General features: G+C 35.8%; 1 protein-coding gene across 1 annotated transcript in view; it reads left to right on the top strand.

Moving 5' to 3' along the window:
* The first annotated feature begins 330 nt into the window (after positions 1-330).
* Positions 331-15,613, top strand: part of LOC108680595 — a 45,226-nt gene continuing 29,943 nt past the window's right edge. The window contains exon 1 of the mRNA XM_018169469.2: positions 331-429. The gene's annotated coding sequence lies outside the window, so the exon portion shown is untranslated. The remainder of the gene's footprint in view (positions 430-15,613) is intronic.

Raw genomic sequence — 15,613 nt, 5'->3', positions numbered from 1 at the left:
TTGAATAATTGAAGTATATAAAAGGTATTATAGAATATGTGTTTGTTGCAATTAATATACAATGTATGTTTGTTGCATAGAAATCAGTGACAAAGAATCTCCAAAGGCCGAGACCGAGAGTAAGTCACTGACACGGCTTGTAATTGATAATTTGCGACATGCAACTGCTTGTAACTTAATTCTTGAAATCGGAATTAACTAGCACATATCTTTGTCAACTTTCAAAACTGTAGCAGATTCACATGCAGTTTCTTTTCCACTCGTACCCCAAGGCTGGGCCCTCGATCGGAACTGTGGGCTTTCTGCAGCAACAGTGTGCCGCGAGCCACCGCTGTGTGAGGTTGTGAACGCGCTGCTACTGAACACCAGTTATCTCCTCTCTACTGGAAGGTTGCTCTCTTGTCCCTGCTCAAGTTCTCGTCATTGTGGGTAATAACAAAGGAAGATTTATTATCGTATCTCTTATACTGTAGTTTCAATTACGTGTAATATTGATTCGTTCATTAATGTCGTTAGGATACAAAGTTTTTTGCCGAGTCCGGATGATAACGGTCATTCGAATCTAGATGCTGCCAGTAAACTAATCGATGACGATAATAGGCATTGTGTACACTTTAAATATTCTACGAGCGCATGGGTGCGAAGATGCAATAAATAATTCTCTTGCTTGTCGATAGGTGTTATTGAAGTTCATAGCAACTTTTCCACTCTAACTTTCAACACTGTGTTCACTTATTATTAAAATTATTAAATTAATAATTTTTTTAAAGCTTGAACGTTCTTTCCGCTTAGTATGGGGCGGGCATTTCATGAGAAAGGCCTTGAAGTCAAAATTTTAACTTTTATGTCGTTTGCTACAAATGCGATGCTACGGTTGTTTATTTTGTGAAAATTTGACTCATTAATATACATTTGCATTCTTCGCACCGCACTTTTTAAATTCGCGAATATATTCATGCTAGAGTAAATTTTTATAACAGAATAATCAACTCTTAAAAAAGCTGATTTATAAATTCTAACTACTGCATGATTTACTGCCTTCATACAAAGATATACAGGGTTTTCTAAATGATGGAGACAATTAAATAAATTCGCATATATTTAAGTATAAATTATAAATAAATAATTTATACGCAATGGAAAAAGAAAAATTAAATTATTTACATATTTTTAATTGTTCAATATGTCCCCCTTGTCCTGCGCGGCAAACATCCAAACGGCAGCCAAACTTGTCCCACACACGAGAAAGCATATCTTCTGTTACCGAGTGCACCGTAGCAGTGATACGGTTCTTCTGATCAACCAGAGTTGCTGGTAGAGGCGGGACGTAAACAGAGTTGCTGGTAGAGGCGGGACGTAAACAGAGTTGCTGGTAGAGGCGGGACGTAAACAGAGTTGCTGGTAGAGGCGGGATGTAAACAGAGTTACTTGTAGAGGTGGGACGTAAACAGAGTTGCTGGTAGAGGTGGGACGTAAACACAGAGTTGCTGGTAGAGGCGGGACGTAAACAGAGTTACTGGTAGAGGCGGGATGTAAACAGCTTCCTTGAAGTAACCCCATAAGAAATAGTCACATGAGATCAGGTGATCTAGCCGGCCCTAAGTGTAGAGCCAGATCTTCATTTCCTATGCGTCGTACCCAACACTCAGGAAGCAACTGATTAAAAAAGTTTGACCCTTCAATCCGCTGTCCAATTCGGCATTTGAATAGGTTAAAAATTTGAATATTTTTTTTATATTGGTTTATAAATAATTCATTTTGAATTTATACTAAAATAAATACGAATTTATTAAATTTGGCCCATCATGTGAAATAACCATGAATATTACATCAGATTTTTTTTATATCATATTAACTAAAAAGATTTTGATTCCTCCCAGTACGAAAAGTATTTCATTTAAAAAACTTGGAGCATTGTGAAGACAAGACGTTCTCCCGCGGTGCTTCTTTGGACATTTTGGTGACAGCAAAGGGAACCATGCAATGTTTCAGTCAACTCGTGATACTACGCAACCGAAGTTTAGGTTTGAGTTTAAAAATTCCATTCTAAATGAATGATTAGAAAACTAATTATAAATTGGTAGGCGTTTGCTAACAGCTTGAGAATTTTAGTTGAAAATTCTCTAAGTGTATCTAAGTAACGTCGGGTGTCGTCTGAGCAGAAGCTACCGCTGGCCGCAGGTGAGAATATCCTTCAAAAGAAGCGTCGTTAATTATGCTTATTTTAAGTGAGTTAAGCCTACCTAAAATATTCATAAGCCCCTATAGAATTTAATGCTCATTGACTAAAAATTTGTATTTATTTTAAACGTTGACAAATTAAATATAATGTGGCCTGAATATCGGTCCAAATAAGCAGTCATGCAACCAGACAACATTAACTTGAAAATTATCATAAATCTTAAATGATTAATCCTGTCCATAAAGTCTATGGGCTTAACCTCCTCTGCTGTTAACCCTTTGATCTCGGATGCATTTACAGTCGTCAGTTCTATCAGTATCTAGTGGCTTGGGACCGAGATGTCCCGTCAGTTAAACTTAGTGATGTTCCTGTTTCTCAGTATTTGATATATTTTTTCATTTAATTTTTTTTAATCACACATGTCAACATCAATTAGTAACAGTGAAATCAGCGTCAGCTTTCATTGGGCAAAATATGGCCTGTCGCTGATTCTTGACATCGCACAAGACTCACAACTTGCTGGGCTTTGAACCCGAAACTCACTGCTCCGATTTTGCCGTTCTCAACCACACAATCGTCTCGTCTATTTCGACCAGAACTGTCTCAGGAAGTTGGGATCGAACCCACAACTCACTGCTTCAATCCTGGTACCCTGAACTAAACCACCGCGAGTGGTTAAAGAAAATTTCATTCCTTTTCGTTGATTTTCGTCTCGTCCTGCCGCAGCATGACATCAGGCAGCAAACAAACGCCAAATTAAAATTTTTACATTAAAAAAATCAAGTGTTGAATGTATGTTATTTTAACTTCAGCCAATTTTTTTGCAGTCGTGGGAACGTGTACGAGTAAATATTTCCATTTTGGATCCTCCATTGATATATACTATGCATGGTTAATAAAAGCTCGTTCTATGCATTTGATTCTATTCAATTCAGATTCTATTCTTACCAGGCATCGAAAGCTTACGTTAAATTTAAGTTGATGAACCTCTGGATTAAAAAAAAAACGGGAAAAAGTGCACACAAATTATCTATCAGGGCCCATACTTTCAAAACTGGCTAAGTGAACGTAAGTACTTACGCTCTATTTTCTTGTCTATGATTGGTGGATTTTGCTTGGAAGGCCGTCAATGATTGGCTGATGAACTTACGATCTCTTAACTTTTTTGAAAGTATGGCCCCAGGAAATCTACTTGCACACCCCTTCTTTCTGCTTGAAGGATTTCATGCCGAGCAGTGCGGGACTCCAGTCTCCGATAGCGACTTCAAAAATTTAGCTCTACTTTAGGTCTTTATGATGTACGAATTTTAAAATCCCTATGTATTTTCAAAAAGAAGACCAATTTCAATGACGCATTCAGTTATCATGTTTTTGAAATTATGAATAAATAGTCACTTGTTGTTATTTGGAGTTGATTTGTGTTTTGTTTGTCAATTCAATTTTTAATGTCTGTTATATACTAGAATTTCTAGATTGACGAAGAAACTAGACGCCGTAAACGTTTTCTTTTAAAAATATATGTCGAATTTTTGTGCTATCTTCTCTGTTTTTTCTTTTTAATTTCTGGTAAATTTGCAATTTAAGCAATTAAGCTATCTTAGTATTTTATTAAACGTCGTTTCAACGTCATTAGCCTGTAAGAATAAAATAATACATTGCTAAGGGTCTTACATTTGTACGGGCAGTGTATCTTGCGCTGACATTTGTACTCGGAGGAGCCCTTTGTGGTGCCGCGCTTGAGGCCTGTGCTGTCGCGCCCCGACAAGTTCTGACATCCACGTTGACAATTTGATCACGACGCTGTCGCAGCGCATCGCTAACGAAAACTCGGAAACGCGAGAATGAATTATGAGAAGGAAAGCTATTTCTCTCATATACAAATTTGAGACAAATTTTAAATTTTGCTCCAGTTAGAATTATTTCAATTTCGCATGCAAAACATGGGTGGTGATTAGAGATATATTTTTTTCATGCAAAGTTTGTTTGTTTGAAGGGAAATTATTGAGCGTATCGCATTCCCATAAGGATTTGTATTCCTGTCTATTAAAGTTTGAATTGGTGTTAAATATTAGACTTTCTTGCCATAGTGACTTATAATTTTTGCAAGAACAATGACACATGAAAATATGTTTTTTGCGCCCCTTGAGCATGGGACTCTCCAAAGAACTGATATTAGAATAAATAATTACTCATATTCGAAAATAAATCATACACCGCTTGCTTCTGTTGCCGTCATGCCACTCAAGCTAACGAAGGCCCCTAGTGGGCATTGCAATTTAATTTTCTTCTTGTCGGCACGAACAATTGTTTCAACATGAAGTTCTCCGGCCATCAGAGCTGCGGGAAAATGTCACGCATGTTTGAATGATGTAATGAATGAATTCAAGTTCAGTATATTCAAGTTTTTTTATCAAACACACAAGTTTTTTATCCAACGTCATATGAAACACTCTGTTATTTTAAAAGACGTAAATTGTATTACGAAGAGAATGAGAGATGGAATATTTTCCATTCGAGTATTTTTAATGAAATTTCAAAGCCTTTGAGTCGGTTTATGCACGTGGGTCTAGCGTGAAATCATTTAAAGAAAAATAAAATGCACAGACAAATAATAGAAGTTCAAGCCCGAACCTCGCTACGGAATTCATGCACTCCTATAAAAAATGTAAAAAAAACGGTGCCGATAACTGAACATTTAAGGCGTGAGTCCAATGGAATGAGTACCGTAAGTGCCGAATTTCGCGAGAAAAAGAACTTCATTTCGAAGTTCAGTATAAATGGGATAGACAAATATTTTCTCCCACCGCGTCAGCAAACTGGAGTTTGATATATTGGGAGAGAAGGGCTGTTTGCGACCACAATTAATTTCGTGATCCCAATGGAACACTTCCGGTAAACGAAAATATACCAAATTTTGCGAAAAAATGAACGTCATCTCGAAGCTCACACATCAAACGGCAGACAGGATATCTCTTCCCCTCGTATGAGGGCTCTGGAGTTTGATGTTGGAAGAGGGGAGTTGTTTGCAGCCACAATTAATATCCTGGCCGCCATAGGAATTGTTTTCTTTTCATTAAAAGCAGGCATGCCATCACTTTTGAAAGGAATTTCGGAAATAATATTTCTTTGTGAACGTTCAATAATGACTAAAAAGAACGAGTTTGTGATGTATAGCGAGATTTTTATCATCCAGCATTATAATAATCCGGCATTATAATAATAATAATTTATAATTTCATTTTTGTGAGTTTTGAATTTGTGTAATCTGAGCGTCATAGATAGGAAGGGTTAAATTCTCAATTTTTGAACCGGAAAGTTGCTATGTTGTGATGTAAAATGAGTCGTCCACAGATGTGAATCAAGTGAAGATACGTTGCGTGTTTCATGCAAGCTTCTATATTTTGAAAATCAAACCTGAATTAATTTATTTCCCCGACTTCAAACAAAACATAAAGTTTTTTTGCGTACGTTCAAAGCCTGGTACTTTCATTATAAATAGAGCCTATTTGAGCGGCCATCCATAATTATCCTGCCGCGATTTTACGTGGATTTAAAATTTTAATGATGAGTCCCATGGCATTACACGACGAGATGGGCAGAATTAAAAATGAGAATGTATTTAATTATTTACGCTTGCATATTGTTTAAATCGGAATTTGATATGAAGTAAAAAAGGAAGTGATGGTATATGTATAATTTTTTTCATACATTCTAAATACATTTTCAATACATACAATTACTCCTCAACTGAGTATTTGAACTTATTCAGGCGGCGGCGGAGTGAGTGAACTTATTCTATATATAACATATTATTGCTAATCGCGATTATTGTGGCAGCTTTAATGTGACGGACAATCTTCTGTATCTTTTGATGATCGTGTTCTACCAGGATGATATTTATTATCGTGGCCTTCATAGCGTAGAACTGGTGTGGTAGTTTCAATTATAGTTTTTTCATCAAATAAAGACTGCTAATAGAATCAATAAAAATACACGTGAGCAATCGCCCACAGAAATGGCCGATTTGATAGCCTGTGCATTCTAATATGAACAAATAATAATTAAAGCCGATAGGCTGCAAGTTGTCTGAAAGTTTAGAGGTGTGATAAATGTTGATGCTTCTAGTTGAGTTCATTAACGCCTTTAATGATGACGAATTATCCGAGGAGAGATAAAGCTTAAGCCGAGTGAGTTAATTCGTATTTGCGGTTGAGAAATTTCAGTAACGACAATTAATTGAAAAACATTTCCAAGACACGTGTCAATTATCATGCTTAGATTTTTTTAAAAAACCTTTCAGCAATAAATGCCGCATCCAGTCGCGGTGATATGATGTAATGAAGTTCGCAATGTTCACCAACTCCGAATATTTCTGTTGTCTAAGAATAATGGTAATTGTAAGACCAATTGTTGCAAACAATTAATGATATGTGATATGTAATCTTTCTCATTAAAGACGCGATGTCAGAGCTCTTATAATTGAAAATCAGGTACTGCAAAGAACCGAAATTCAAGATTAAATGTCTGTTGCTAGTTCTCGTATATTGGCATTATGATCTTGCATGCTCAAGCCGACGAATTTTTCGCTGAATCGCAGCATTAAGCATGTTCAAATCCCGGTAAAAGTTGAAACCAACAAATGCCAATCACTTTTTAATAACAGTTAATGCAGTTACATGCAAGCTCGTTTTCTGTTTGATTCCACTACTGTTCGCAAAAATCCGCATTATTCTTGGATGAAACTTGCTTCATTTCCACTCGGTGCACAATGTTCTGTCAACCGCCTAGTTGAAAATCGAATCATTTCCTTTATTTTGCCTTAATTGCCAAAGTTGAAACGAAATACTTTGGTTTGTCTTAGTCAAGATAGCCATCAATGAAACTCAATATTGAGGACCTCTGAAGAGCCCTCCTCTCTTTTCCTCCAAACTTGGCCCAACTATGCACTAAAGACAAACCAACTTTGTTCTTGAACGTTCTTTGTCAATACATTTAGCGTTTTGCTCACGAAGGCTTTTTTCTACCAGTAAAAAAGTGACTCTTGGTTGAATCGATGCAGTCTTGGGCAAGATTCAGATGCCTTGCTGTGGAAGGACCATCTTTGTCTTATTAGGAGGCCTGTTCAAACAACCAAGAGGTACAACACAAAGAGCGAGATAACCGTTGATGTGATGAGATTTCGAGGTTTCATATCGAGGCATGAGAAATGTGCACTTCTCTGGCCGCGAGGCTGTTGTTTTTGAAGCGAATGCAATTTCATATCGAATTTTCATGTTTATTAGAGAAACAATTCTAATAAAATCAACTGAAATTGCGTATCAGAACGTAGCTGTAAGTGATGAAGTGAATGATGTAAACTGTTTCTAGGAACAAATTCGCTAGCGTTTCATAAGAGAGGGCAAGAACTTTCATTGCTTTGTGTCTTGAAAATTATAACTGGAGCACACAGCAGGCACCGCTGCATGCACTGAGAATTCATTGATGAAACCTCAGCCATAAAGAGAGTGGGAGCAATGAAGGTCTATTACGCCTCCATGAAGGCTGATATGCCGGCAGACTCTTCACCAGCCCGGTCTTTGTGCCTCAGCAGATTGGAAAAGAAACGAACAAAGGCCGAGGAAATTGTGATTACAACCTAACGAATGTCTTATTTACATGATGGATATGTGTCTTATGGGTGACTAGCTGTTTTGAGGATGATTAAGAACTGTGCTGTGTATCACATATATGTTGGAAATCGTACAAATTTTGAAAGGATTAGATTATGGCAAAGTTCTTGCTCCAAGAAGCGACTATTCAAAAGTTCATTTGATGAAAGTTTATGCAAAGCTTCAAAAACTGAATCCATTGTTCGGAAGCAGAATACACGAAAGTTACTCGGATTATTATGTTAATGATCGGTTTTAACGACGATGAACGGTTGTTAGTGCACCTAAAAGCAGTTAGTGCACCTAAAATTTTAGGCGAGAAACTTCAATCAACTTCTCAGAATTTCGAAAGCTACGTTGAACAACAGTTTCTAATAAAGATTATTTATAAGAGAGCAGCATCATTGAAGTTTTTCGGATTTTTCAAGCTACGTCGTGTTGGAACCTGGAGTGTCGCAGTACTGGAGTCGTAATTCAAATTTTAATAATGTTGAAAGCTATACCGTGCAGCAGCTTGACGTTCCATGACTGTAAAGCAAGCTCGTTTGGCACAAATCGACGCTAACTGTCGCTAATTCCAGTCGTGAGTTGTCTGCGTAACTGAGTCATTAGGGTGAAGCTTGCAGCAAATCTCGTGGGTCTGTGCCATATAGCTCAGTGCAACGGCACCTAAAATGTGCAATATGTCGTGACACATTTTAAAGCTAGCTATAATACCTCGAGATATTGCTCGCTTGGTCTGCCAATAATGTTGACTAAAAATGTTATCGGTGCCTCGGTGCAAAGGTAATTTTAGATCAGAATAGATTAGTGTATATTCGGGTTAACCTCTAATTCGAACTAAATTTAACCAAAAATGTTCAACTTAATTAATTTCAAGTGATCCGCCAAGCTTTCCCTGGCAGGAATCTTAAATTTCCGTAACATTAATTAAATTATCGTTCACAAGCAGTATTTAAAAAAATCTAAAATTGTGAAAGAGTCCCTTTTCAAAATTCAAACAAATGGCTGCCTTTGGAGCTTTGAAAAGTCTTTAATCACAGCGCAATTCAAAATATTTCTGAGAATTTTGATCGGCTTCCAGAACAACTTTAAATTTTCTTAATATTGAATGTATTATCATATTATGATAATATCGATATTATCATATCATATATTATCATATAAAATAGCGATATTATCATATTAAGATAATATCGATATTATCATATATTATCATATCGATATTATCATATTATGATAATATCGCATTAAAAATTTATTTTGCAGTCTATTCATATTGATTGAGTAAATAATTTGGTTTACTTTGAATGCGCAAAAATGAGTGAGTTGGAACAAGGTAACAAGGAAAATCATTCAAAATTTTCAGACCTGATTAACCAATGGCTTAAACAATTTTTTTTGCGCAGCAGTTCTCAATATTTTTAGATTTTTCAGAAAATTGAAAGTTTCAATAGCTTAATAACCTAAACAAAAAACATTTTTTATATAAGATAAAAAAAAGCTAGCATATATTTACTTGACACATATCTTACAGTTTTATTCAGCAATATGCATGAATTGCATAAAATTAAAAATCTGTATTTGCGCTCGACAACACATGACCGTAGAACCGAATTTAGTGCTGGTTATAATGTGTCTCTTAACATTTTAAGTTCATATCGAGCTTCTATTTAATAAGTGAACATTTTAGATAATTTCGTTGCTGCTTGAAGATATTTTTAAAAATATTTTTTAACAAAAAAAACTCAAATTAAAAAATTGGATCATGCGTAAATATTTGTTCAAGTTCAAATACTTGACGTTACATTGATGAATCGCGATTCAGTCTATTACACAACAAAATTGTTGAATATTTTAAAATTAACTAAACTAATTATCGTACCGGATAGTCATGGATTGTAAAAATTGAAGTGATGTAGTTAAAAATTTATTCTTTTTCGTTGTTTAATGGTCTAAATGTCAACGCATAAAGAGATAAAACACAGGACTCTCTCCCAGACCTATAAATGTCAACAGGATGACATTTCACTCGCCCTATAATGAGACATTCAACTCCTTGCTGCCACGTAAGACTTCCGTATCAACAAATGTGAATTATATAATTAAAAATATTTAGAACAATTCTTCCTTGTAAAATTCAGTTAAGCGGTGCTTCATGAAAAAAAGGGGCCTGAAAAAAATTCAGACCCCTCGATAATTAATATCACCAGGAAATATTAATATCACTAGGATATATTAATATATATTAATATTAATAAATATTATTAATATAAAATATATATTAATATTAATATCACCATGAAAAAAATATTCAGACCACTCGAAAATTGATTTCATCACAATATTACAGTCTATTAGAGCGCGCGCTGCGTCAATCGTTCATAAATCCCATGAAGCTTCATAAAATAATTGTTAGTTTATTTTTTTATAAAAGACATTACACTAAGTTTCACAAGAGACGTATCGACTCTCTCTAGGAACGTTAAATTCCACTCCACTTGCCTGTCAAGAGCACGAGAAATTCTGCTCTGTAAGCCGAGCGACTTGTCGACAAATTGAAACTTTCATCTCCTGTCTTGTGCAAACTATTTTAGAAGCGGAGCAGAAACTCGCCATGAAAATATGGCAAAAGGAAACTTGAATGAACAAATTTAAACTATTTGTCATTCCTCTAATGTAAATTTTTTATAATGATATTTTATTATGTTGCATTATAGTTAATAAATACATTATTTTTCCGGCACGTGCCACGTCTACCATAATTCCAATAATATAGTCAGAGAAATAAGTAAACGTTTGTCCAAGCTTTTTTCTTTATGTTGCATTATAGTTAATAAATACATTATTTTCCCGGCACGCGCCACGTGTATCATAATTCCAAAATATACTCAGAAAAATAAGTAAACGGTTGTCCAAGCATTTATTTGTTTATGAGGGCCACCATGATTAAGTTTGGCCAGCAAATGGGCATATCAGTGGTATGTGCACAGACTGTGTAACTATGCGGACAATATGACCCATTAATTTACCTCAGTGTGTGCCCGAAAAACCACAGATCTCTCTTATATCTTTTCAATACAAATATACGCTTTAGGGAAATATTTTTTTTTAAATATAAAGCGAAAGAATTAATTACGAATTGTAATGAATTCTCCCAGGAATTCATTACGCTTTCTGGTTTGTATTCTTTATTAAATATCAGGATTTCAGAATTTAAATATCTGATATTATATATTTAGGGCAATAACAATAACATTCAAGTCCAGCGTACCTCACTCGTATTCAAATAAAAACTAAAGTGCGCGATGTACAATGATTGCATTTATTCGCCACACGCTCTCGATCTTTTTACAGACGTATGAATTTTTTAGAGCTCACTTGAGAGGAATGCGTGACAATCGCAGTGTTTTACCGGTTATTTCCAAGGAAATATTTAATGTTTAATATAGTGTTTTGCAATTATATATGAAAATTATTAAATATTCAACATATTAAACCATCAATCTCTGTTGCACCCCTACTTTGAATTTCAGTATAGCTGTTAGTGAGTTTTAGCTTCTAGTGATTTCATTAATTGTATTTAGTGTAAAAGACGTGTGTTCATGAATGATCAATCAATTTGTATTGATGTTATTATCTTAACCGCCATGACAGTATTGAGAACGTTAGACCGGATAAATACTACAAAATGGAATAGTTTGGGTCAAGTCGACCATGCATTTAGCAGGAGTTCGGAAGTTGAATTTCATAGTCACCGCTGTTCGACTTTAATGGAGTTCTCTGGTTGTTCTAAAGCCCCTTAAGGGAATATACTCGGGATTTAATCGTCTTATTCTGTTTGCAATTTCAATGGGGGAATTATAATTGCCCATTTCAGAAAAGGAATTCCATCTTGAAATCATTGCTCTTTTCAGACAAGGATTTGAATAGTAAACTAATTCGTTTATTACTGTATTTCTAATACCAATATTTGCCGCTTCTATTCTTGAACATTGTTAGACATATTCGCTAACACTCATCAAAAAATAACACTCAGCGTGGATTGTCCTGGAGAAATTCGATTTAAATTCACGCGTTCGATGTTTTGAGCGGAATACGACGGTAAAATTCTAGACGTAAACCTTGAAAGTGTGTTACCTCGAGACGTCGATGGATCAAATCCCTCAAGGGTCGCCCGTAAAGCCGCTTTTAGGGTTTGAATTTTGAGGTGTCGTGCCTGATGCACACTTTCATAAATACCAGAGCGCTGCGTGATGGTCGCGTCATTATGAAAATGCCACACAGAAAACTTGAGATGGGATTATAAAAATGCAACGAAGGAACGAAAAAGGGAATTGGGAAATTGCCACTAAGGAACTGAGGATGGAAGTGTGAAAATGTGACAAAGAAACTGAAGCTTGGAATACAAGAGAAAGGTGCAAACGAAGAAAGAGCGAAAGGAAAAAGGACGCTTGGCCTGAGGAAGAGAGAATGTAAAAAGAGGTAAGAATGATACTAGGTCGATATTGGATAGTAAAAATTGTTCAAAATGGTATGAGAGTTACACTCTTGAATAAAAAAATGAAAAGAAAGGAGCACAATGTAAAAGTGTTAATTAAGAAACACGATCGACAACGACAGATACAAAATATTTAACAGAAACTAAAACTACAAACAACTTTAAAACATTGTAAAGATGCAAGAAGGTCTGCCAACATGTAACAGAGAGAATAATTAACTCCAAACTGAAAAGAAAAATTGAAAAAGAGATGAGAAGAGATGAGAAGGTTGTATGAGCACCAAAAGTTTCAAACGGAAATACGAGAATTCCGTTCAGAATTATAGTTCAAAGTAGAATAAGGTTTAGATAAGAGACTGCTAATGAGAAGAGAGTGCTAATGAGATGATATCGCAAATGAGAAAAGACTTCAGGAAAATAAATGGCGCGTGGAGAATGATGTGGGAGAGCGCAGGGTGCGCAAAGACTGTTGGAAATTTCCGATGTTCTTAAGTTGCGACATTTTGGATTCTTTTTCTCCATACCTATCGTTAGGCATGGGTTTGTAAATAGCAGAGTGGGCATTGTAACTTGATGGTGAAAGCACTGATCTTCTTGGACGCACATCGGCAGTCTGTATTTAACGACATACCTTCTTAATTCTAATTTTTGTTAGAGTGATCACTCTCAGTTTTCGTTATGTTTATTTAAGTTTAAATTCATGTTCGCTCTTACTTTACTTAGGAGGCAGACACCGACTTAATCTTGGGCATTGCCCTTTACTGTGGTATAACCACCTTAGCCGTAGGCTTATAAACTTGAGTACAATTTCTCGATATATATTCCTACCTAGATAGGATGAACTGAGTTCTTCCAGCTAAATTTATCATTGCTTCTAAGTCTGCCTATCGTCCTACTTTCATAATTTTCCCTTATATGCACGGCTTCTTATTTGCCTATTAAAAGTGTTTACCGCATAGTCGCAAAAGATTTTAAGGTGAGTTCAAGAGGTTGCTAAAAACTTGTGAAACAGTGTGATATAGATTGAATATTAATCAAAATCTTTGTAGGTCGACTGTTTGCATGCGTTTAAAGCTATTGTATCTTTCTTCCCATAGAATAAGTATTACTCTGGTGGTGTCGGCCTGCAACTTATTTTAGCTCGAGACTGCAACAACTTGACTATAATTTCGCTACCTACCTATTTCTGGGGTGTGTGGTTTATTGTTTCAGTATTTATAAATGTCCACCATTGAAAAATTTGACAGTCAGATGATTTAACTTTCAATAGCTGGAATTTAAAGGCTTTGTTTGTTTATTTTACAATTTTGTTGGGTCGAGTATTCGTCTGTTACGACGAACCTGTACTAAGTCTGTCTCTTATACACATCTAGATGTGTATAAGAGACAGGACACAGTCTCTGCAATGAGCAGACACATTCTCTGCTATGAGTGGAAGAGGTCTCTGTAATAAGCAGACACAGTCTCTGCAATGAGCAGACATATTCTCTGCTATGCGTGGAAGAGGTCTCTGTAATAAGCAGACACAGTCTCTGCAATGAGCAGACATATTCTCTGCTATGAGTGGAAGAGGTCTCTGTAATAAGCAGACACAGTCTCTGCAATGAGCCAGATGGTTATCTGCAGTGAGCAGAAGCGTTCTCTGCAAAGAGCAGAGCCAATCTCGTGTCAGAGAGCCGTCTTGTTGACAGTCTGTACATAAAGCCAGAGTCCAAATCTCCATGTCTGTCGACTTCGTTGATCAGAGCTACAGCTAAGTTCCCTAATATAAGAGGCAGTCTTCCCTTGCGATTCTATTCTGCTACATATGATTATATTATTTTGTTGTGATATTTTATATTAATATTATGAGAGCAGCTCAACTGTCGATTAACGGTGAAAATGAAAGTTAGAAATTCGGATATTGCAGTAGGCTTGCAATAATAAAATATGGTGATGAATATGTAGGAGTTGAAACAATAGCTATTGACGTATAGTAGGGAGCTTCGAATCTTGATATTTTGCTATTATCTAATAATATAAAAGAAATGCTCTATTTATCGATGACTTATGGTTTGAATGTCGGGTTGAAGTGCTAGATTTTAAATTTCGAAGAATAACTTAAATATTTGTTTGCTTCTCCGTGGATTTTTGCTAAAAGGTAAAATCTCAATACATATGCTGTTATTTTATGGCCTAATTTTGATGCATTTACATTAACCACGATCGATGTTGCTTATATGAGGTAGTTTTAGAAATTGTTTCCGTTTAAAAATAATCATAATAAATATTACAAATAATAATAGAACAAAATTTACGAGTCAAAATTTAAAACTTAGAAATTCTTTAGCTTAGATAAAAGTCAAAGCCTGTGTGCTGCAATGCAAACAAATATGGAAGAAATCTTCCATTCATGACATCGAGCAATCAATTCAAGTAATCATATTCCATGCGCTGTAAAGAAGCGCTCAAAGTACATCCGGACGCAGCAACAAGGCCAAATGTTTAATGAATGGTCTATACTTGCTTCGGAGGACCTCGACGTCTGTGAAAACACCCAATATGTTGTATTTTAGCTTAAAAACGGCTTTTGAAAGTTGAAAAGCTTTGAAAGTTTGCAGGTGAAATTGTAAAGACTTTAGGCAGGACTTTTTTGGAGGGCAAATGTATCGGGAAAAACTCACGCACTTCCTTTGTGAGACATCAACATGTTTCGGAAGACATAAACCCTTCTCAGCCTTGCCGTTTGGGACGAGTAAACGATCAATTCCTCAAGAAATACAGCATTCACTTGCAATCGAACGATCGCAATACTGACATTGAACTGCAATCGCAGCCTCGCTGGTGGCATGTAAAAGCATTCATGGCATTCGCATCGATGCGTTTTTTTTCGTATCCAAGGTCTTCTCGCATTTCGAAAGGCTCTTTTCAGAACAGTTATTCGTAGAAGTATGTAGTATGTCCTGGTATTAGCCTGTTGAAGATGTATTGGCAAGACAATATTCTCTAGATAGTAACCTCTGCGAAATATATTGCACTATAAAAAGGCACTTTTAGTGAGATCTCAGCTGGAAATTTTGTTAAAATCTCATGTTTATGTCGCTATATCAGAAATGTAAAAATTTTAAACATCGTTGAAGCCGTTCATAACTGTTACGACGCTGTAAAGGAAACCCGACTCATTGCGTTTTATTGCAACCTTTCTTGTTACAACCCGGGCTTCAGGTAGAAGTATTTACTCATTTATCTTTGTGCAGTTTTTGTTCCAAAAAATCAAGCAAAAAATAATTTCGTTTATCCCTC

This window comes from Hyalella azteca, unplaced genomic scaffold (genome assembly GCF_000764305.2).
Source record: "Hyalella azteca isolate HAZT.00-mixed unplaced genomic scaffold, Hazt_2.0.2 contig4028, whole genome shotgun sequence".
Lineage (NCBI taxonomy): Eukaryota > Metazoa > Arthropoda > Malacostraca > Amphipoda > Hyalellidae > Hyalella > Hyalella azteca.
This window is presented reverse-complemented; position numbering and strand designations above follow the sequence as displayed.